We start from the raw sequence: 19,168 nt of genomic DNA on the forward strand, positions 1-19,168 counted from the left end.
GATCACAGCACCGCTTTCTTCAAAATGAGGCCCAGTGTAAAAAAAAATGCACGGTTTCAAAGCGAAGGGAGGTGTGCAAAATTGGAAGGAGTGTGCGACTGGATAAAATGGGCCTGAGGCAGTGAGAACATCTCTTGAGCATAAAGACATTCAGTATCTGAAAGAAGCAGGCTGATGAGCTCTTTCAGTTTATTTATCCTGGCATCTGCAAAACCCATCGTCTCTCAAAGTCCATCATCTTTCATCCATTTTGTGTGCATGCCTACCCGAACTTGGTGCTGTCATTGTCTGAACCAGTGTTTTATGTTGTTCGATGACCGTCACAAACACGATGGGCCGAATGGCCTCCCACTGTGCCGTGAATGTTCTATGTTCCAATGTGCTAAAAGAAAATGCCATTTTGGGCGAGCAGCTTTTTTTTGGATCGAAAGAGACCTGAATTTCAAAGGGACAATTAGGAAAGAAAAGGTTGGACTCCTCTCTCGCATGCATCAACCGTAGCTTCCCTGGTGGTCTAGTGGTTAGGATTCGGCGCTCTCACCGCCGCGGCCCGGGTTTGATTCCCGGTCAGGGAAGATTGCTTTCTTCGTGCTCGTCGTTCTGGTGCCAACGAATGTCCCATCACTGAGCCCAATGCTTGCTCCTGATCAACATTAGCTTTTTCGCCAACATAAATGCTAATCGAGCAGCGGGCAGCCGATCATTCTTTAATCTAACAAGCCATTAGAGCGACATACAATGCACTTTCATGCCTTCTGTAAAATGCCTACATTTCTTTAAAATGTGTTGACGCTGATCAAAGTTTGTGGGAAGATTTTTTTTGCCATTTCTCCCAAGATTCGGAAAAGACCTGTTGCTTGTCACTTTAATTGTCGCCAACCTTTAACTGTAGCTCACAGTGTCAGAACAGTAACTGTTCTCATTAGCCATTTATGTCTCTCCTGGCACGACATCTCCTTAACAACACCAACTAATCACAGCACCTCTTTCTTCAAATTGAATTCCAGTGTAAAAAATGAGCGTTTTCAAAGCTAAGGAAGATGTGCAAGATTGGAAGGAGTGTGCGACTGGAGATAATGGGCCTGAGGCAGTGAGAACATCTCTTGAACATTATCAGTACCTGAAAGGAGGGAGATGAGATCTTTGAGTTTATTTCTCCTGGCATCAGCAAAACCCAACGTCCCTCAATGCCCAACATCTTTCATCCATTTCGAGTGCATGCCGACCCGAACTTGGTGCTGTCATTGTCTGAACAAGTGTTTCATGTTCTTCGATGACCGTCGCAGACACGATGGGCCGAATGGCCTCCTTCTGTGCCCTGAATGTTCTGTGTTTCTATGTACGAAAAGAAAATGCCATTTTGGCCGAGCAGCTTGTTTGGGGAGAAAGGGACGTGAAATGCAGAGACAAATAGGAAAAAGAGGCTTGGACTGATGGCCTGCAAGATCGTGCCATGTGCTTCCCTGGTGGTCTAGTGGTTAGGATTCGGCGCTTTCACCGCCGCAGCCCGGGTTCGATTCCCGGTCAGGGAACGTTATTTGCAAAGTGCTGTTTGTTCTGATGCCAGTGATTGCTCCTGATCGCTATCAGTTTTACACTGCTGTGGTTGCAACAAGGGGCTGCCCATCATTCCTTTATCTCACAACCCATTCGAGTGACACACAATGTACTTTCTTGCCTTCTGTAAAATGACAGTATTTATTTTTAAAGAGTCGTGACGCTGATCAAAGTTTGTGGGAAGGTTTTTGTTGCCATTTCCAGCAGATTTGGAAAAGATCAGCTGCCTGACACTCTAATTGTCGCCAACCTTTAACTATAGCTCACAGTGTCAGCACAGTCACTGTTTTTTTAGACTTTTATGTCTCTTCTGCCACTACATCTCCTTAACAACACCAGCTGATCACAGCACCGCTTTCTTCAAAATGAGGCCCAGTGTAAAAAAAAATGCACGGTTTCAAAGCGAAGGGAGGTGTGCAAGATTGGAAGGAGTGTGCGACTGGATATAATGGGCCTGAGGCAGTGAGATCATCTCTTGAGCATAAAGACATTCAGTATCTGAAAGAAGCAGGCTGATGAGCTCTTTCAGTTTATTTATCCTGGCATCTGCAAAACCCATCGTCTCTCAAAGTCCATCATCTTTCATCCATTTTGTGTGCATGCCTACCCGAACTTGGTGCTGTCATTGTCTGAACCAGTGTTTTATGTTGTTCGATGACCGTCACAAACACGATGGGCCGAATGGCCTCCCACTGTGCCGTGAATGTTCTATGTTCCAATGTGCTAAAAGAAAATGCCATTTTGGGCGAGCAGCTTTTTTTTGGATCGAAAGAGACCTGAATTTCAAAGGGACAATTAGGAAAGAAAAGGTTGGACTCCTCTCTCGCATGCATCAGCCGTAGTTTCCCTGGTGGTCTAGTGGTTAGGATTCGGCGCTCTCACCGCCGCGGCCTGGGTTCGATTCCCGGTCAGGGAAGATTGCTTTCTTGGTGCTCGTCGTTCTGGTGCCAACGAATGTCCCATCACTGAGCCCAATGCTTGCTCCTGATCAACATTAGCTTTTTCGCCAACATAAATGCTAATCGAGCAGCGGGCAGCCGATCATTCTTTAATCTAACAAGCCATTAGAGCGACATACAATGCACTTTCATGCCTTCTGTAAAATGCCTACATTTCTTTAAAATGTGTTGACGCTGATCAAAGTTTGTGGGAAGATTTTTGTTGCCATTTCTCCCAAGATTCGGAAAAGACCTGTTGCTTGTCACTTTAATTGTCGCCAACCTTTAACTGTAGCTCACAGTGTCAGAACAGTAACTGTTCTCATTAGCCATTTATGTCTCTCCTGGCACGACATCACCTTAACAACACCAACTAATCACAGCACCTCTTTCTTCAAATTGAATTCCAGTGTAAAAAATGAGCGTTTTCAAAGCTAAGGAAGATGTGCAAGATTGGAAGGAGTGTGCGACTGGAGATAATGGGCCTGAGGCAGTGAGAACATCTCTTGAACATTATCAGTACCTGAAAGGAGGGAGATGAGATCTTTGAGTTTATTTCTCCTGGCATCAGCAAAACCCATCGTCCCTCAATGCCCAACATCTTTCATCCATTTCGAGTGCATGCCGACCCGAACTTGGTGCTGTCATTGTCTGAACAAGTGTTTCATGTTCTTCGATGACCGTCGCAGACACGATGGGCCGAATGGTCTCCTTCTGTGCCCTGAATGTTCTGTGTTTCTATGTACGAAAAGAAAATGCCATTTTGGCCGAGCAGCTTGTTTGGGGAGAAAGGGACGTGAAATGCAGAGACAAATAGGAAAAAGAGGCTTGGACTGATGGCCTGCAAGATCGTGCCATGTGCTTCCCTGGTGGTCTAGTGGTTAGGATTCGGTGCTTTCACCGCCGCGGCCCGGGTTCGATTCCCGGTCAGGGAACGTTATTTGCAAAGTGCTGTTTGTTCTGATGCCAGTGATTGCTCCTGATCGCTATCAGTTTTACACTGCTGTGGTTGCAACAAGGGGCTGCCCATCATTCCTTTATCTCACAACCCATTAGAGTGACACACAATGTACTTTCTTGCCTTCTGTAAAATACCAGTATTTATTTTTAAAGAGTCGTGACGCTGATCAAAGTTTGTGGGAAGGTTTTTGTTGCCATTTCTAACAGATTTGGAAAAGATCTGCTGCCTGACACTCTAATTGTCGCCAACCTTTAACTATAGCTCACAGTGTCAGCACAGTCACTGTTTTTTTAGACTTTTATGTCTCTTCTGCCACTACATCTCCTTAACAACACCAGCTGATCACAGCATCGCTTTCTTCAAAATGAGGCCCAGTGTAAAAAAAAATGCACGGTTTCAAAGCGAAGGGAGGTGTGCAAAATTGGAAGGAGTGTGCGACTGGATATAATGGGCCTGAGGCAGTGAGAACATCTCTTGAGCATAAAGACATTCAGTATCTGAAAGAAGCAGGCTGATGAGCTCTTTCAGTTTATTTATCCTGGCATCTGCAAAACCCATCGTCTCTCAAAGTCCATCATCTTTCATCCATTTTGTGTGCATGCCTACCCGAACTTGGTGCTGTCATTGTCTGAACCAGTGTTTTATGTTGTTCGATGACCGTCACAAACACGATGGGCCGAATGGCCTCCCACTGTGCCGTGAATGTTCTATGTTCCAATGTGCTAAAAGAAAATGCCATTTTGGGCGAGCAGCTTTTTTTTGGATCGAAAGAGACCTGAATTTCAAAGGGACAATTAGGAAAGAAAAGGTTGGACTCCTCTCTCGCATGCATCAGCCGTAGCTTCCCTGGTGGTCTAGTGGTTAGGATTCGGCGCTCTCACCGCCGCGGCCTGGGTTCGATTCCCGGTCAGGGAAGATTGCTTTCTTCGTGCTCGTCGTTCTGGTGCCAACGAATGTCCCATCACTGAGCCCAATGCTTGCTCCTGATCAACATTAGCTTTTTCGCCAACATAAATGCTAATCGAGCAGCGGGCAGCCGATCATTCTTTAATCTAACAAGCCATTAGAGCGACATACAATGCACTTTCATGCCTTCTGTAAAATGCCTACATTTCTTTAAAATGTGTTGACGCTGATCAAAGTTTGTGGGAAGATTTTTGTTGCCATTTCTCCCAAGATTCGGAAAAGACCTGTTGCTTGTCACTTTAATTGTCGCCAACCTTTAACTGTAGCTCACAGTGTCAGAACAGTAACTGTTCTCATTAGCCATTTATGTCTCTCCTGGCACGACATCTCCTTAACAACACCAACTAATCACAGCACCTCTTTCTTCAAATTGAATTCCAGTGTAAAAAATGAGCGTTTTCAAAGCTAAGGAAGATGTGCAAGATTGGAAGGAGTGTGCGACTGGAGATAATGGGCCTGAGGCAGTGAGAACATCTCTTGAACATTATCAGTACCTGAAAGGAGGGAGATGAGATCTTTGAGTTTATTTCTCCTGGCATCAGCAAAACCCATCGTCCCTCAATGCCCAACATCTTTCATCCATTTCGAGTGCATGCCGACCCGAACTTGGTGCTGTCATTGTCTGAACAAGTGTTTCATGTTCTTCGATGACCGTCGCAGACACGATGGGCCGAATGGCCTCCTTCTGTGCCCTGAATGTTCTGTGTTTCTATGTACGAAAAGAAAATGCCATTTTGGCCGAGCAGCTTGTTTGGGGAGAAAGGGACGTGAAATGCAGAGAGAAATAGGAAAAAGAGGCTTGGACTGATGGCCTGCAAGATCGTGCCATGTGCTTTCCTGGTGGTCTAGTGGTTAGGATTCAGTGCTTTCACCGCCGCGGCCCGTGTTCGATTCCCGGTCAGGAATCGTTATTTGCAAAGTGCTGTTCGTTCTGATGCCAGTGATTGCTCCTGATCGCTATCAGTTTTGCACTGCTGTGGTTGCAACAAGGGGCTGCCCATCATTCCTTTATCTCACAACCCATTAGAGTGACACACAATGTACTTTCTTGCCTTCTGTAAAATGCCAGTATTTATTTTTAAAGAGTCGTGACGCTGATCAAAGTTTGTGGGAAGGTTTTTGTTGCCATTTCCAGCAGATTTGGAAAAGATCTGCTGCCTGACACTCTAATTGTCGCCAACCTTTAACTATAGCTCACAGTGTCAGCACAGTCACTGTTTTTTTAGACTTTTATGTCTCTTCTGCCACTACATCTCCTTAACAACACCAGCTGATCACAGCACCGCTTTCTTCAAAATGAGGCCCAGTGTAAAAAAAAATGCACGGTTTCAAAGCGAAGGGAGGTGTGCAAGATTGGAAGGAGTGTGCGATTGGATATAATGGGCCTGAGGCAGTGAGAACATCTCTTGAGCATAAAGACATTCAGTATCTGAAAGAAGCAGGCTGATGAGCTCTTTCAGTTTATTTATCCTGGCATCTGCAAAACCCATCGTCTCTCAAAGTCCATCATCTTTCATCCATTTTGTGTGCATGCCTACCCGAACTTGGTGCTGTCATTGTCTGAACCAGTGTTTTATGTTGTTCGATGACCGTCACAAACACGATGGGCCGAATGGCCTCCCACTGTGCCGTGAATGTTCAATGTTCCAATGTGCGAAAAGAAAATGCCATTTTGGGCGAGCAGCTTTTTTTTGGATCGAAAGAGACCTGAATTTCAAAGGGACAATTAGGAAAGAAAAGGTTGGACTCCTCTCTCGCATGCATCAGCCGTAGCTTCCCTGGTGGTCTAGTGGTTAGGATTCGGTGCTCTCACCGCCGCGGCTCGGGTTCGATTCCCGGTCAGGGAAGATTGCTTTCTTGGTGCTCGTCGTTCTGGTGCCAACGAATGTCCCATCACTGAGCCCAATGCTTGCTCCTGATCAACATTAGCTTTTTCGCCAACATAAATGCTAATCGAGCAGCGGGCAGCCGATCATTCTTTAATCTAACAAGCCATTAGAGCGACATACAATGCACTTTCATGCCTTCTGTAAAATGCCTACATTTCTTTAAAATGTGTTGACGCTGATCAAAGTTTGTGGGAAGATTTTTGTTGACATTTCTCCCAAGATTCGGAAAAGACCTGTTGCTTGTCACTTTAATTGTCGCCAACCTTTAACTGTAGCTCACAGTGTCAGAACAGTAACTTTTCTCATTAGCCATTTATGTCTCTCCTGGCACGACATCTCCTTAACAACACCAACTAATCACAGCACCTCTTTCTTCAAATTGAATTCCAGTGTAAAAAATGAGCGTTTTCAAAGCTAAGGAAGATGTGCAAGATTGGAAGGAGTGTGCGACTGGAGATAATGGGCCTGAGGCAGTGAGAACATCTCTTGAACATTATCAGTACCTGAAAGGAGGGAGATGAGATCTTTGAGTTTATTTCTCCTGGCATCAGCAAAACCCATCGTCCCTCAATGCCCAACATCTTTCATCCATTTCGAGTGCATGCCGACCTGAACTTGGTGCTGTCATTGTCTGAACAAGTGTTTCATGTTCTTCGATGACCGTCGCAGACACGATGGGCCGAATGGCCTCCTTCTGTGCCCTGAATGTTCTGTGTTTCTATGTACGAAAAGAAAATGCCATTTTGGCCGAGCAGCTTGTTTGGGGAGAAAGGGACGTGAAATGCAGAGACAAATAGGAAAAAGAGGCTTGGACTGATGGCCTGCAACAGCGTGCCATGTGCTTCCCTGGTGGTCTAGTGGTTAGGATTCGGCGCTTTCACTGCCATGGCCTGGGTTCGATTCCCGGTCAGGGAATGTTATTTGCAAAGTGCTGTTCGTTCTGATGCCAGTTATTGCTCCTGATCGCTATCAGTTTTACACTGCTGTGGTTGCAACAAGGGGCTGCCCATCATTCCTTTATCTCACAACCCATTAGAGTGACACACAATGTACTTTCTTGCCTTCTGTAAAATGCCAGTATTTATTTTTAAAGAGTCGTGACGCTGATCAAAGTTTGTGGGAAGGTTTTTGTTGCCATTTCCAGCAGATTTGGAAAAGATCTGCTGCCTGACACTCTAATTGTCGCCAACCTTTAACTATAGCTCACAGTGTCAGAACAGTCACTGTTTTTTAGACTTTTATGTCTCTTCTGCCACTACATCTCCTTAACAACACCAGCTGATCACAGCACCGCTTTCTTCAAAATGAGGCCCAGTGTAAAAAAAAATGCACGGTTTCAAAGCGAAGGGAGGTGTGCAAGATTGGAAGGAGTGTGCGACTGGATATAATGGGCCTGAGGCAGTGAGAACATCTCTTGAGCATAAAGACATTCAGTATCTGAAAGAAGCAGGCTGATGAGCTCTTTCAGTTTATTTATCCTGGCATCTGCAAAACCCATCGTCTCTCAAAGTCCATCATCTTTCATCCATTTTGTGTGCATGCCTCCCCGAACTTGGTGCTGTCATTGTCTGAACCAGTGTTTTATGTTGTTCGATGACCGTCACAAACACGATGGGCCGAATGGCCTCCCACTGTGCCGTGAATGTTCTATGTTCCAATGTGCTAAAAGAAAATGCCATTTTGGGCGAGCAGCTTTTTTTTGGATCGAAAGAGACCTGAATTTCAAAGGGACAATTAGGAAAGAAAAGGTTGGACTCCTCTCTCGCATGCATCAGCCGTAGCTTCCCTGGTGGTCTAGTGGTTAGGATTCGGCGCTCTCACCGCCGCGGCCCGGGGTCGATTCCCGGTCAGGGAAGATTGCTTTCTTGGTGCTCGTCGTTCTGGTGCCAACGAATGTCCCATCACTGAGCCCAATGCTTGCTCCTGATCAACATTAGCTTTTTCGCCAACATAAATGCTAATCGAGCAGCGGGCAGCCGATCATTCTTTAATCTAACAAGCCATTAGAGCGACATACAATGCACTTTCATGCCTTCTGTAAAATGCCTACATTTCTTTAAAATGTGTTGACGCTGATCAAAGTTTGTGGGAAGATTTTTTTTGCCATTTCTCCCAAGATTCGGAAAAGACCTGTTGCTTGTCACTTTAATTGTCGCCAACCTTTAACTGCAGCTCACAGTGTCAGAACAGTAACTGTTCTCATTAGCCATTTATGTCTCTCCTGGCACGACATCTCCTTAACAACACCAACTAATCACAGCACCTCTTTCTTCAAATTGAATTCCAGTGTAAAAAATGAGCGTTTTCAAAGCTAAGGAAGATGTGCAAGATTGGAAGGAGTGTGCGACTGGAGATAATGGGCCTGAGGCAGTGAGAACATCTCTTGAACATTATCAGTACCTGAAAGGAGGGAGATGAGATCTTTGAGTTTATTTCTCCTGGCATCAGCAAAACCCATCGTCCCTCAATGCCCAACATCTTTCATCCATTTCGAGTGCATGCCGACCCGAACTTGGTGCTGTCATTGTCTGAACAAGTGTTTCATGTTCTTCGATGACCGTCGCAGACACGATGGGCCGAATGGCCTCCTTCTGTGCCCTGAATGTTCTGTGTTTCTATGTACGAAAAGAAAATGCCATTTTGGCCGAGCAGCTTGTTTGGGGAGAAAGGGACGTGAAATGCAGAGACAAATAGGAAAAAGAGGCTTGGACTGATGGCCTGCAAGATCGTGCCATGTGCTTCCCTGGTGGTCTAGTGGCTAGGATTCGGCGCTTTCATCGCCGCGGCCCGGGTTCGATCCCCGGTCAGGGAACGTTATTTGCAAAGTGCTGTTTGTTCTGATGCCAGTGATTGCTCCTGATCGCTATCAGTTTCACACTGCTGTGGTTGCAACAAGGGGCTGCCCATCATTCCTTTATCTCACAACCCATTAGAGTGACACACAATGTACTTTCTTGCCTTCTGTAAAATGCCAGTATTTATTTTTAAAGAGTCGTGACGCTGATCAAAGTTTGTGGGAAGGTTTTTGTTGCCATTTCCAGCAGATTTGGAAAAGATCTGCTGCCTGACACTCTAATTGTCGCCAACCTTTAACTATAGCTCACAGTGTCAGAACAGTCACTGTTTTTTAGACTTTTATGTCTCTTCTGCCACTACATCTCCTTAACAACACCAGCTGATCACAGCACCGCTTTCTTCAAAATGAGGCCCAGTGTAAAAAAAAATGCACGGTTTCAAAGCGAAGGGAGGTGTGCAAGATTGGAAGGAGTGTGCGATTGGATATAATGGGCCTGAGGCAGTGAGAACATCTCTTGAGCATAAAGACATTCAGTATCTGAAAGAAGCAGGCTGATGAGCTCTTTCAGTTTATTTATCCTGGCATCTGCAAAACCCATCGTCTCTCAAAGTCCATCATCTTTCATCCATTTTGTGTGCATGCCTACCCGAACTTGGTGCTGTCATTGTCTGAACCAGTGTTTTATGTTGTTCGATGACCGTCACAAACACGATGGGCCGAATGGCCTCCCACTGTGCCGTGAATGTTCTATGTTCCAATGTGCTAAAAGAAAATGCCATTTTGGGCGAGCAGCTTTTTTTTGGATCGAAAGAGACCTGAATTTCAAAGGGACAATTAGGAAAGAAAAGGTTGGACTCCTCTCTCGCATGCATCAGCCGTAGCTTCCCTGGTGGTCTAGTGGTTAGGATTCGGCGCTCTCACCGCCGCGGCCCGGGTTCGATTCCCGGTCAGGGAAGATTGCTTTCTTGGTGCTCGTCGTTCTGGTGCCAACGAATGTCCCATCACTGAGCCCAATGCTTGCTCCTGATCAACATTAGCTTTTTCGCCAACATAAATGCTAATCGAGCAGCGGGCAGCCGATCATTCTTTAATCTAACAAGCCATTAGAGCGACATACAATGCACTTTCATGCCTTCTGTAAAATGCCTACATTTCTTTAAAATGTGTTGACGCTGATCAAAGTTTGTGGGAAGATTTTTTTTGCCATTTCTCCCAAGATTCGGAAAAGACCTGTTGCTTGTCACTTTAATTGTCGCCAACCTTTAACTGCAGCTCACAGTGTCAGAACAGTAACTGTTCTCATTAGCCATTTATGTCTCTCCTGGCACGACATCTCCTTAACAACACCAACTAATCACAGCACCTCTTTCTTCAAATTGAATTCCAGTGTAAAAAATGAGCGTTTTCAAAGCTAAGGAAGATGTGCAAGATTGGAAGGAGTGTGCGACTGGAGATAATGGGCCTGAGGCAGTGAGAACATCTCTTGAACATTATCAGTACCTGAAAGGAGGGAGATGAGATCTTTGAGTTTATTTCTCCTGGCATCAGCAAAACCCATCGTCCCTCAATGCCCAACATCTTTCATCCATTTCGAGTGCATGCCGACCCGAACTTGGTGCTGTCATTGTCTGAACAAGTGTTTCATGTTCTTCGATGACCGTCGCAGACACGATGGGCCGAATGGCCTCCTTCTGTGCCCTGAATGTTCTGTGTTTCTATGTACGAAAAGAAAATGCCATTTTGGCCGAGCAGCTTGTTTGGGGAGAAAGGGACGTGAAATGCAGAGACAAATAGGAAAAAGAGGCTTGGACTGATGGCCTGCAAGATCGTGCCATGTGCTTCCCTGGTGGTCTAGTGGCTAGGATTCGGCGCTTTCATCGCCGCGGCCCGGGTTCGATCCCCGGTCAGGGAACGTTATTTGCAAAGTGCTGTTTGTTCTGATGCCAGTGATTGCTCCTGATCGCTATCAGTTTCACACTGCTGTGGTTGCAACAAGGGGCTGCCCATCATTACTTTATCTCACAACCCATTAGAGTGACACACAATGTACTTTCTTGCCTTCTGTAAAATGCCAGTATTTATTTTTAAAGAGTCGTGACGCTGATCAAAGTTTGTGGGAAGGTTTTTGTTGCCATTTCCAGCAGATTTGGAAAAGATCTGCTGCCTGACACTCTAATTGTCGCCAACCTTTAACTATAGCTCACAGTGTCAGAACAGTCACTGTTTTTTAGACTTTTATGTCTCTTCTGCCACTACATCTCCTTAACAACACCAGCTGATCACAGCACCGCTTTCTTCAAAATGAGGCCCAGTGTAAAAAAAAATGCACGGTTTCAAAGCGAAGGGAGGTGTGCAAAATTGGAAGGAGTGTGCAACTGGATATAATGGGCCTGAGGCAGTGAGAACATCTCTTGAGCATAAAGACATTCAGTATCTGAAAGAAGCAGGCTGATGAGCTCTTTCAGTTTATTTATCCTGGCATCTGCAAAACCCATCGTCTCTCAAAGTCCATCATCTTTCATCCATTTTGTGTGCATGCCTACCCGAACTTGGTGCTGTCATTGTCTGAACCAGTGTTTTATGTTGTTCGATGACCGTCACAAACACGATGGGCCGAATGGCCTCCCACTGTGCCGTGAATGTTCTATGTTCCAATGTGCTAAAAGAAAATGCCATTTTGGGCGAGCAGCTTTTTTTTGGATCGAAAGAGACCTGAATTTCAAAGGGACAATTAGGAAAGAAAAGGTTGGACTCCTCTCTCGTATGCATCAGCAATAGCTTCCCTGGTGGTCTAGTGGTTAGGATTCGGCGCTCTCACCGCCGCGGCCCGGGTTCGATTCCCGGTCAGGGAAGATTGCTTTCTTGGTGCTCGTCATTCTGGTGCCAACGAATGTCCCATCACTGAGCCCAATGCTTGCTCCTGATCAACATTAGCTTTTTCGCCAACATAAATGCTAATCAAGCAGCGGGCAGCCGATCATTCTTTCATCTAACAAGCCATTAGAGCGACATACAATGCACTTTCATGCCTTCTGTAAAATGCCTACATTTCTTTAAAATGTGTTGACGCTGATCAAAGTTTGTGGGAAGATTTTTTTTGCCATTTCTCCCAAGATTCGGAAAAGACCTGTTGCTTGTCACTTTAATTGTCGCCAACCTTTAACTGTAGCTCACAGTGTCAGAACAGTAACTGTTCTCATTAGCCATTTATGTCTCTCCTGGCACGACATCTCCTTAACAACACCAACTAATCACAGCACCTCTTTCTTCAAATTGAATTCCAGTGTAAAAAATGAGCGTTTTCAAAGCTAAGGAAGATGTGCAAGATTGGAAGGAGTGTGCGACTGGAGATAATGGGCCTGAGGCAGTGAGAACATCTCTTGAACATTATCAGTACCTGAAAGGAGGGAGATGAGATCTTTGAGTTTATTTCTCCTGGCATCAGCAAAACCCATCGTCCCTCAATGCCCAACATCTTTCATCCATTTCGAGTGCATGCCGACCCGAACTTGGTGCTGTCATTGTCTGAACAAGTGTTTCATGTTCTTCGATGACCGTCGCAGACACGATGGGCCGAATGGCCTCCTTCTGTGCCCTGAATGTTCTGTGTTTCTATGCACGAAAAGAAAATGCCATTTTGGCCGAGCAGCTTGTTTGGGGAGAAAGGGACGTGAAATGCAGAGACAAATAGGAAAAAGAGGCTTGGACTGATGGCCTGCAAGATCGTGCCATGTGCTTCCCTGGTGGTCTAGTGGTTAGGATTCGGCGCTTTCACCGCCGCGGCCTGGGTTCGATTCCCGGTCAGGGAACGTTATTTGCAAAGTGCTGTTCGTTCTGATGCCAGTGATTGCTCCTGATAGCTATCAGTTTTACACTGCTGTGGATGCAACAAGGGGCTGCCCATCATTCCTTTATCTCACAACCCATTAGAGTGACACACAATGTACTTTCTTGCCTTCTGTAAAATGCCAGTATTTATTTTTAAAGAGTCGTGACGCTGATCAAAGTTTGTGGGAAGGTTTTTGTTGCCATTTCTAACAGATTTGGAAAAGATCTGCTGCCTGACACTCGAATTGTCGCCAACCTTTAACTATAGCTCACAGTGTCAGCACAGTCACTGTTTTTTTAGACTTTTATGTCTCTTCTGCCACTACATCTCCTTAACAACACCAGCTGATCACAGCACCGCTTTCTTCAAAATGAGGCCCAGTGTAAAAAAAAATGCACGGTTTCAAAGCGAAGGGAGGTGTGCAAGATTGGAAGGAGTGTGCGACTGGATATAATGGGCCTGAGGCAGTGAGAACATCTCTTGAGCATAAAGACATTCAGTATCTGAAAGAAGCAGGCTGATGAGCTCTTTCAGTTTATTTATCCTGGCATCTGCAAAACCCATCGTCTCTCAAAGTCCATCATCTTTCATCCATTTTGTGTGCATGCCTACCCGAACTTGGTGCTGTCATTGTCTGAACCAGTGTTTTATGTTGTTCGATGACCGTCACAAACACGATGGGCCGAATGGCCTCCCACTGTGCCGTGAATGTTCTATGTTCCAATGTGCTAAAAGAAAATGCCATTTTGGGCGAGCAGCTTTTTTTTGGATCGAAAGAGACCTGAATTTCAAAGGGACAATTAGGAAAGAAAAGGTTGGACTCCTCTCTCGCATGCATCAGCCGTAGCTTCCCTGGTGGTCTAGTGGTTAGGATTCGGCGCTCTCACCGCCGCGGCCTGGGTTCGATTCCCGGTCAGGGAAGATTGCTTTCTTGGTGCTCGTCGTTCTGGTGCCAACGAATGTCCCATCACTGAGCCCAATGCTTGCTCCTGATCAACATTAGCTTTTTCACCAACATAAATGCAAATCGAGCAGCGGGCAGCCGATCATTCTTTAATCTAACAAGCCATTAGAGCGACATACAATGCACTTTCATGCCTTCTGTAAAATGCCTACATTTCTTTAAAATGTGTTGACGCTGATCAAAGTTTGTGGGAAGATTTTTTTTGCCATTTCTCCCAAGATTCGGAAAAGACCTGTTGCTTGTCACTTTAATTGTCGCCAACCTTTAACTGCAGCTCACAGTGTCAGAACAGTAACTGTTCTCATTAGCCATTTATGTCTCTCCTGGCATGACATCTCCTTAACAACACCAACTAATCACAGCACCTCTTTCTTCAAATTGAATTCCAGTGTAACAAATGAGTGTTTTCAAAGCTAAGGAAGATGTGCAAGATTGGAAGGAGTGTGCGACTGGAGATAATGGGCCTGAGGCAGTGAGAACATCTCTTGAACATTATCAGTTCCTGAAAGGAGGGAGATGAGATCTTTGAGTTTATTTCTCCTGGCATGAGCAAAACCCAACGTCCCTCAATGCCCAACATCTTTCATCCATTTCGAGTGCATGCCGACCCGAACTTGGTGCTGTCATTGTCTGAACAAGTGTTTCATGTTCTTCGATGACCGTCGCAGACACGATGGGCCGAATGGCCTCCTTCTGTGCCCTGAATGTTCTGTGTTTCTATGTACGAAAAGAAAATGCCATTTTGGCCGAGCAGCTTGTTTGGGGAGAAAGGGACGTGAAATGCAGAGACAAATAGGAAAAAGAGGCTTGGACTGATGGCCTGCAAGATCGTGCCATGTGCTTCCCTGGTGGTTTAGTGGCTAGGATTCGGCGCTTTCACCGCCGCGGCCCGGGTTCGATCCCCGGTCAGGGAACGTTATTTGCAAAGTGCTGTTCGTTCTGATGCCAGTGATTGCTCCTGATCGCTATCAGTTTTACACTGCTGTGGTTGCAACAAGGGGCTGCCCATCATTCCTTTATCTCACAACCCATTAGAGTGACACACAATGTACTTTCTTGCCTTCTGTAAAATGCCAGTATTTATTTTTAAAGAGTCGTGACGCTGATCAAAGTTTGTGGGAAGGTTTTTGTTGCCATTTCCAGCAGATTTGGAAAAGATCTGCTGCCTGACACTCTAATTGTCGCCAACCTTTAACTATAGCTCACAGTGTCAGAACAGTCACTGTTTTTTAGACTTTTATGTCTCTTCTGCCACTACATCTCCTTAACAACACCAGCTGATCACAGCACCGCTTTCTTCAAAATGAGGCCCAGTGTAAAAAAAAATGCACGGTTTCAAAGCGAAGGGAGGTGTGCAAGATTGGAAGGAGTGTGCGACTGGATATAATGGGCCTGAGGCAGTGAGAACATCTCTTGAGCATAAAGACATTCAGTATCTGAAAGAAGCAGGCTGATGAGCTCTTTCAGTTTATTTATCCTGGCATCTGCAAAACCCATCGTCTCTCAAAGTCCATCATCTTTCATCCATTTTGTGTGCATGCCTACCCGAACTTGGTGCTGTCATTGTCTGAACCAGTGTTTTATGTTGTTCGATGACCGTCACAAACACGATGGGCCGAATGGCCTCCCACTGTGCCGTGAATGTTCTATGTTCCAATGTGCTAAAAGAAAATGCCATTTTGGGCGAGCAGCTTTTTTTTGGATCGAAAGAGACCTGAATTTCAAAGGGACAATTAGGAAAGAAAAGGTTGGACTCCTCTCTCGCATGCATCAGCCGTAGCTTCCCTGGTGGTCTAGTGGTTAGGATTCGGCGCTCTCACCGCCGCGGCCCGGGTTCGATTCCCGGTCAGGGAAGATTGCTTTCATGGTGCTCGTCGTTCTGGTGCCAACGAATGTCCCATCACTGAGCCCAATGCTTGCTCCTGATCAACATTAGCTTTTTCGCCAACATAAATGCTAATCGAGCAGCGGGCAGCCGATCATTCTTTAATCTAACAAGCCATTAGAGCGACATACAATGCACTTTCATGCCTTCTGTAAAATGCCTACATTTCTTTAAAATGTGTTGACGCTGATCAAAGTTTGTGGGAAGATTTTTTTTGCCATTTCTCCCAAGATTCGGAAAAGACCTGTTGCTTGTCACTTTAATTGTCGCCAACCTTTAACTGTAGCTCACAGTGTCAGAACAGTAACTGTTCTCATTAGCCATTTATGTCTCTCCTGGCACGACATCTCCTTAACAACACCAACTAATCACAGCACCTCTTTCTTCAAATTGAATTCCAGTGTAAAAAATGAGCGTTTTCAAAGCTAAGGAAGATGTGCAAGATTGGAAGGAGTGTGCGACTGGAGATAATGGGCCTGAGGCAGTGAGAACATCTCTTGAACATTATCAGTACCTGAAAGGAGGGAGATGAGATCTTTGAGTTTATTTCTCCTGGCATCAGCAAAACCCATCGTCCCTCAATGCCCAACATCTTTCATCCATTTCGAGTGCATGCCGACCCGAACTTGGTGCTGTCATTGTCTGAACAAGTGTTTCATGTTCTTCGATGACCGTCGCAGACACGATGGGCCGAATGGCCTCCTTCTGTGCCCTGAATGTTCTGTGTTTCTATGTACGAAAAGAAAATGCCATTTTGGCCGAGCAGCTTGTTTGGGGAGAAAGGGACGTGAAATGCAGAGACAAATAGGAAAAAGAGGCTTGGACTGATGGCCTGCAAGATCGTGCCATGTGCTTCCCTGGTGGTCTAGTGGCTAGGATTCGGCGCTTTCATCGCCGCGGCCCGGGTTCGATCCCCGGTCAGGGAACGTTATTTGCAAAGTGCTGTTGGTTCTGATGCCAGTGATTGCTCCTGATCGCTATCAGTTTCACACTGCTGTGGTTGCAACAAGGGGCTGCCCATCATTCCTTTATCTCACAACCCATTAGAGTGACACACAATGTACTTTCTTGCCTTCTGTAAAATGCCAGTATTTATTTTTAAAGAGTCGTGACGCTGATCAAAGTTTGTGGGAAGGTTTTTGTTGCCATTTCCAGCAGATTTGGAAAAGATCTGCTGCCTGACACTCTAATTGTCGCCAACCTTTAACTATAGCTCACAGTGTCAGAACAGTCACTGTTTTTTAGACTTTTATGTCTCTTCTGCCACTACATCTCCTTAACAACACCAGCTGATCACAGCACCGCTTTCTTCAAAATGAGGCCCAGTGTAAAAAAAAATGCACGGTTTCAAAGCGAAGGGAGGTGTGCAAAATTGGAAGGAGTGTGCAACTGGATATAATGGGCCTGAGGCAGTGAGAACATCTCTTGAGCATAAAGACATTCAGTATCTGAAAGAAGCAGGCTGATGAGCTCTTTCAGTTTATTTATCCTGGCATCTGCAAAACCCATCGTCTCTCAAAGTCCATCATCTTTCATCCATTTTGTGTGCATGCCTACCCGAACTTGGTGCTGTCATTGTCTGAACCAGTGTTTTATGTTGTTCGATGACCGTCACAAACACGATGGGCCGAATGGCCTCCCACTGTGCCGTGAATGTTCTATGTTCCAATGTGCTAAAAGAAAATGCCATTTTGGGCGAGCAGCTTTTTTTTGGATCGAAAGAGACCTGAATTTCAAAGGGACAATTAGGAAAGAAAAGGTTGGACTCCTCTCTCGTATGCATCAGCAATAGCTTCCCTGGTGGTCTAGTGGTTAGGATTCGGCGCTCTCACCGCCGCGGCCCGGGTTCGATTCCCGGTCAGGGAAGATTGCTTTCTTGGTGCTCGTCATTCTGGTGCCAACGAATGTCCCATCACTGAGCCCAATGCTTGCTCCTGATCAACATTAGCTTTTTCGCCAACATAAATGCTAATCGAGCAGCGGGCAGCCGATCATTCTTTCATTTAACAAGCCATTAGAGCGACATACAATGCACTTTCATGCCTTCTGTAAAATGCCTACATTTCTTTAAAATGTGTTGACGCTGATCAAAGTTTGTGGGAAGATTTTTTTTGCCATTTCTCCCAAGATTCGGAAAAGACCTGTTGCTTGTCACTTTAATTGTCGCCAACCTTTAACTGTAGCTCACAGTGTCAGAACAGTAACTGTTCTCATTAGCCATTTATGTCTCTCCTGGCACGACATCTCCTTAACAACACCAACTAATCACAGCACCTCTTTCTTCAAATTGAATTCCAGTGTAAAAAATGAGCGTTTTCAAAGCTAAGGAAGATGTGCAAGATTGGAAGGAGTGTGCGACTGGAGATAATGGGCCTGAGGCAGTGAGAACATCTCTTGAACATTATCAGTACCTGAAAGGAGGGAGATGAGATCTTTGAGTTTATTTCTCCTGGCATCAGCAAAACCCATCGTCCCTCAATGCCCAACATCTTTCATCCATTTCGAGTGCATGCCGACCCGAACTTGGTGCTGTCATTGTCTGAACAAGTGTTTCATGTTCTTCGATGACCGTCGCAGACACGATGGGCCGAATGGCCTCCTTCTGTGCCCTGAATGTTCTGTGTTTCTATGCACGAAAAGAAAATGCCATTTTGGCCGAGCAGCTTGTTTGGGGAGAAAGGGACGTGAAATGCAGAGACAAATAGGAAAAAGAGGCTTGGACTGATGGCCTGCAAGATCGTGCCATGTGCTTCCCTGGTGGTCTAGTGGTTAGGATTCGGCGCTTTCACCGCCGCGGCCTGGGTTCGATTCCCGGTCAGGGAACGTTATTTGCAAAGTGCTGTTCGTTCTGATGCCAGTGATTGCTCCTGATAGCTATCAGTTTTACACTGCTGTGGATGCAACAAGGGGCTGCCCATCATTCCTTTATCTCACAACCCATTAGAGTGACACACAATGTACTTTCTTGCCTTCTGTAAAATGCCAGTATTTATTTTTAAAGAGTCGTGACGCTGATCAAAGTTTGTGGGAAGGTTTTTGTTGCCATTTCTAACAGATTTGGAAAAGATCTGCTGCCTGACACTCGAATTGTCGCCAACCTTTAACTATAGCTCACAGTGTCAGCACAGTCACTGTTTTTTTAGACTTTTATGTCTCTTCTGCCACTACATCTCCTTAACAACACCAGCTGATCACAGCACCGCTTTCTTCAAAATGAGGCCCAGTGTAAAAAAAAATGCACGGTTTCAAAGCGAAGGGAGGTGTGCAAGATTGGAAGGAGTGTGCGACTGGATATAATGGGCCTGAGGCAGTGAGAACATCTCTTGAGCATAAAGACATTCAGTATCTGAAAGAAGCAGGCTGATGAGCTCTTTCAGTTTAT

The 19,168-nt window shown here is 45.5% G+C and overlaps 19 non-coding genes across 19 annotated transcripts; all 19 read left to right on the forward strand.

The window, feature by feature from the left end:
• The first annotated feature begins 503 nt into the window (after positions 1-503).
• trnae-cuc (transfer RNA glutamic acid (anticodon CUC)) lies at positions 504-575 on the forward strand. Its single transcript has one exon. It is a non-coding gene; the product is annotated as a tRNA-Glu (tRNA).
• Positions 576-1,460: 885 nt separating this feature from the next.
• trnae-uuc (transfer RNA glutamic acid (anticodon UUC)) lies at positions 1,461-1,532 on the forward strand. Its single transcript has one exon. It is a non-coding gene; the product is annotated as a tRNA-Glu (tRNA).
• Positions 1,533-2,401: 869 nt separating this feature from the next.
• On the forward strand, positions 2,402-2,473 carry trnae-cuc (transfer RNA glutamic acid (anticodon CUC)). The gene has a single exon. It is a non-coding gene; the product is annotated as a tRNA-Glu (tRNA).
• Positions 2,474-3,358: 885 nt separating this feature from the next.
• Positions 3,359-3,430, forward strand: trnae-uuc (transfer RNA glutamic acid (anticodon UUC)). Its single transcript has one exon. It is a non-coding gene; the product is annotated as a tRNA-Glu (tRNA).
• Positions 3,431-4,299: 869 nt separating this feature from the next.
• trnae-cuc (transfer RNA glutamic acid (anticodon CUC)) lies at positions 4,300-4,371 on the forward strand. The gene has a single exon. It is a non-coding gene; the product is annotated as a tRNA-Glu (tRNA).
• A 1,826-nt stretch (positions 4,372-6,197) lies between these two features.
• Positions 6,198-6,269, forward strand: trnae-cuc (transfer RNA glutamic acid (anticodon CUC)). Its single transcript has one exon. It is a non-coding gene; the product is annotated as a tRNA-Glu (tRNA).
• Positions 6,270-7,154: 885 nt separating this feature from the next.
• Positions 7,155-7,226, forward strand: trnae-uuc (transfer RNA glutamic acid (anticodon UUC)). Its single transcript has one exon. It is a non-coding gene; the product is annotated as a tRNA-Glu (tRNA).
• Positions 7,227-8,094: 868 nt separating this feature from the next.
• On the forward strand, positions 8,095-8,166 carry trnae-cuc (transfer RNA glutamic acid (anticodon CUC)). Its single transcript has one exon. It is a non-coding gene; the product is annotated as a tRNA-Glu (tRNA).
• An 885-nt stretch (positions 8,167-9,051) lies between these two features.
• On the forward strand, positions 9,052-9,123 carry trnae-uuc (transfer RNA glutamic acid (anticodon UUC)). The gene has a single exon. It is a non-coding gene; the product is annotated as a tRNA-Glu (tRNA).
• An 868-nt stretch (positions 9,124-9,991) lies between these two features.
• trnae-cuc (transfer RNA glutamic acid (anticodon CUC)) lies at positions 9,992-10,063 on the forward strand. Its single transcript has one exon. It is a non-coding gene; the product is annotated as a tRNA-Glu (tRNA).
• Positions 10,064-10,948: 885 nt separating this feature from the next.
• Positions 10,949-11,020, forward strand: trnae-uuc (transfer RNA glutamic acid (anticodon UUC)). The gene has a single exon. It is a non-coding gene; the product is annotated as a tRNA-Glu (tRNA).
• Positions 11,021-11,888: 868 nt separating this feature from the next.
• On the forward strand, positions 11,889-11,960 carry trnae-cuc (transfer RNA glutamic acid (anticodon CUC)). Its single transcript has one exon. It is a non-coding gene; the product is annotated as a tRNA-Glu (tRNA).
• An 885-nt stretch (positions 11,961-12,845) lies between these two features.
• On the forward strand, positions 12,846-12,917 carry trnae-uuc (transfer RNA glutamic acid (anticodon UUC)). Its single transcript has one exon. It is a non-coding gene; the product is annotated as a tRNA-Glu (tRNA).
• An 869-nt stretch (positions 12,918-13,786) lies between these two features.
• Positions 13,787-13,858, forward strand: trnae-cuc (transfer RNA glutamic acid (anticodon CUC)). Its single transcript has one exon. It is a non-coding gene; the product is annotated as a tRNA-Glu (tRNA).
• An 885-nt stretch (positions 13,859-14,743) lies between these two features.
• trnae-uuc (transfer RNA glutamic acid (anticodon UUC)) lies at positions 14,744-14,815 on the forward strand. Its single transcript has one exon. It is a non-coding gene; the product is annotated as a tRNA-Glu (tRNA).
• Positions 14,816-15,683: 868 nt separating this feature from the next.
• On the forward strand, positions 15,684-15,755 carry trnae-cuc (transfer RNA glutamic acid (anticodon CUC)). The gene has a single exon. It is a non-coding gene; the product is annotated as a tRNA-Glu (tRNA).
• An 885-nt stretch (positions 15,756-16,640) lies between these two features.
• trnae-uuc (transfer RNA glutamic acid (anticodon UUC)) lies at positions 16,641-16,712 on the forward strand. Its single transcript has one exon. It is a non-coding gene; the product is annotated as a tRNA-Glu (tRNA).
• An 868-nt stretch (positions 16,713-17,580) lies between these two features.
• On the forward strand, positions 17,581-17,652 carry trnae-cuc (transfer RNA glutamic acid (anticodon CUC)). Its single transcript has one exon. It is a non-coding gene; the product is annotated as a tRNA-Glu (tRNA).
• An 885-nt stretch (positions 17,653-18,537) lies between these two features.
• trnae-uuc (transfer RNA glutamic acid (anticodon UUC)) lies at positions 18,538-18,609 on the forward strand. Its single transcript has one exon. It is a non-coding gene; the product is annotated as a tRNA-Glu (tRNA).
• The last annotated feature ends 559 nt before the right edge of the window (positions 18,610-19,168 follow it).

Source organism: Heptranchias perlo, chromosome 2 (assembly GCF_035084215.1).
Source record: "Heptranchias perlo isolate sHepPer1 chromosome 2, sHepPer1.hap1, whole genome shotgun sequence".
Lineage (NCBI taxonomy): Eukaryota > Metazoa > Chordata > Chondrichthyes > Hexanchiformes > Hexanchidae > Heptranchias > Heptranchias perlo.